We start from the raw sequence: 2,500 nt of genomic DNA, 5'->3' as shown, positions 1-2,500 counted from the left end.
AAGAATTCACTTATCTTGGAGCTGTTTTACTAATACATATATGTTTCACCGGAGATTGCCATTGCCAAAAAACGCCACAATTGCTTAAATAACCGGGGAAAGACAAAGCTTTACCTTAGGGGCAAAGCTGGGGTTTTTGAATTTCTTTTATTTTTTCCCAATTGGGGTCATATGGTTCTAAGTGTTGGGATGATGATGATAGCGAAAAGGTTCATTATTTTTTTAAACTATGGTGTTACAGACGGTATATGTTTTTAACTGGACAGAAAAAAAAGTGAAATAAAAAAGTGCTGAAAAAAAAAATTTTTAAAGACCGGCTTTTGGACACCCCTTGAAAGGAAAAATTTAAAATTTTTTGGGTCATGTAAAATGAGAAGAAAAGAATTGAAAAACTTGCTGGGGGAGGGTGATAGGAAAAAAGAGGAAAAAGCAAACCGAAGACAAAAACTGAGCGACAAAATCAAAAATATTTGCGGGCTGTCGATGGACAAGTGGGAAAAAAAAAGCGCAAGATGAGTTTAATGCCCAGAATGGTGGGGGGGGTCCACGGGTGCTCAAAAATGACCATACCGTTTTTGATGATGATGATGTATGTATGTATACAAACACCACCCTCCCACCATACATTATATTTATGTATATTATATGCGTTGTGGGGTGTGTGTGGTGGTGTGGGGTTTTTGTGTGGGGGTTTTTGTTGGCGCGCGTGGTGTATTGGTGTGGGGGGTGTGTATGTGTGGGGGTGTGTATATTCATACTTTTGGTGGTGTGGTGTGTGTATACTACTGGTGTGTGTTGTGTGGTTTTTTTGGGGGTGGTGTTGGGTTTTTGTTTCTATAATATACATGTAGGTGGTGGTGTTTATGTAACGACGAAAAAAAACCCTTAAAAGGACCGCAAAAAACCCTCCCCCCAAAGAGCCCGTGTTTAAAGCCAGTGCTTGTCCCCCACCTCGGGCTGAAAAGCCCCTTCACGCCGGGGGCCCCAAAAGGGATCGGGGGGAAATGTGACTTTCCCCCGGGCCACAAACCCGCGGAATGAGGGGGCGCCGCCGTCAGCTAACTAAACAGTCTCCTCGTCTTTTATTGGGCGCAAAAAAAGAAGAAAAAAAAAGGGATTGAGATTTGCTTGGACACTGGGGGGGGCTGTGGGTCCCCCTAGTCACTTTACGGAGAGAAGAGAGAGAAGTGGAGAGGGGGAAAAAGAGAGAGGAGAATGCAGAAGAGAGGAGAAAAAAGGGACGATAAAGAGAGAGAGAGAGAAGGGGGGAAATGGGAGAGAGAGAGAGAGGAGGGAGGGGGCGTAAAGAGGTAAGAAGAGGAGAGAAGAGGAGAGAAGGAGGTGGGGAGCGAGAGGAGGAGAGGGAGGGGAGAGAAGAGAGAGAAGAGGGGGAGGGAGAGAGGAGAGAGGGGAGAGAGAGAGAGAGAAGAAGGAGGAGAGAAAAAAAGATGGAGAGAAGGAAAAAAAAAAAAGTGGATAAGAGGACGTGTATTTAGGTGTCCCCTTTTTTCCCAAACATATTTTGCAAACATCCGAATAAGTCCCCATAATCCCTGACCAAATGTCGTGGTAACATGGTAGCGTGCGAGAAAGCTTTCATAAATTTTAAAGACAATGTTGCTTTTTCAATGCTTATCAGCATTTTTTTATTACGATTCCAGTATTTTAAACGAGAATATTTCAATTTGGGGACTAAAAAAACCCCCTACTTTTTTCCCTGTCACAATTCTTATTATTCGTGTTAGAATTTAAAATATAATAAAATTTTATATATATATATATAATATATAAATTTTTATTATATATATATATACAGAGAGAGAGAGAGAAAAGAGAGGGGAGAGAGAGAGGAGAGAGAAAGAGAAAGAGAAAGAAGGAGAGGGAGAGAGAGAGAAAAGAGGAAGAGAGAGAGAGAAGATGAGAGAAGAAAAGAGGGAAAAAGGACAAAGAGGGGGCAGAAGAGGAGAGAAAGAGAGAAGAGAGAGAAGAGAGAGAGAGAAGAGAGAAGAAAAAAGGGGAGAGAGAGGAAGGGGCAGAAGACAGACCAGACAGACAGAACAAAACCAACAGAAAAGACGAAGAAGGGGGAAGAAAACAGGAGAAAAGAGAGGGGGAGAGAGAGAGAAAAGAGAGAGGGGAGAGAGGAGAGAGAGAGAGAGAGAAGAAGAAAGAGAAAAGAAGAGAAAACAGAAGACCAAAGAAGAAGGGGAAAGAGAGAAAGAGAAGAGGGAGAGAGAAGAGAGAGAGAAGAGAGAGAGAAAGGGGGAAGAGAGAGAAGAGAAAGAGAACAGAAGACCCGCCGCAAAGAGAAAAAAAAAGGGGCCAAGATAAGGGGAAAAGGAGGGAAAAAAAAAGAAAAAGGAAGAGAACACAGAAAAAATGTGGAAAACTCTGCCCATTTGAAGGGGGAAATTTGACCTTGGAACAGCGTCCAACCCCCCCTGAACCAGAAAAAAAATTTTGATTTTTTAAGAAAAAAAATCCCGGAAAAAAAATTTTT

This window comes from Penaeus monodon, chromosome 6 (genome assembly GCF_015228065.2).
Source record: "Penaeus monodon isolate SGIC_2016 chromosome 6, NSTDA_Pmon_1, whole genome shotgun sequence".
Taxonomy (NCBI): domain Eukaryota; kingdom Metazoa; phylum Arthropoda; class Malacostraca; order Decapoda; family Penaeidae; genus Penaeus; species Penaeus monodon.
The sequence above is the reverse complement of the archived record's forward strand: the minus strand, read 5'-3'. Positions refer to the sequence as shown.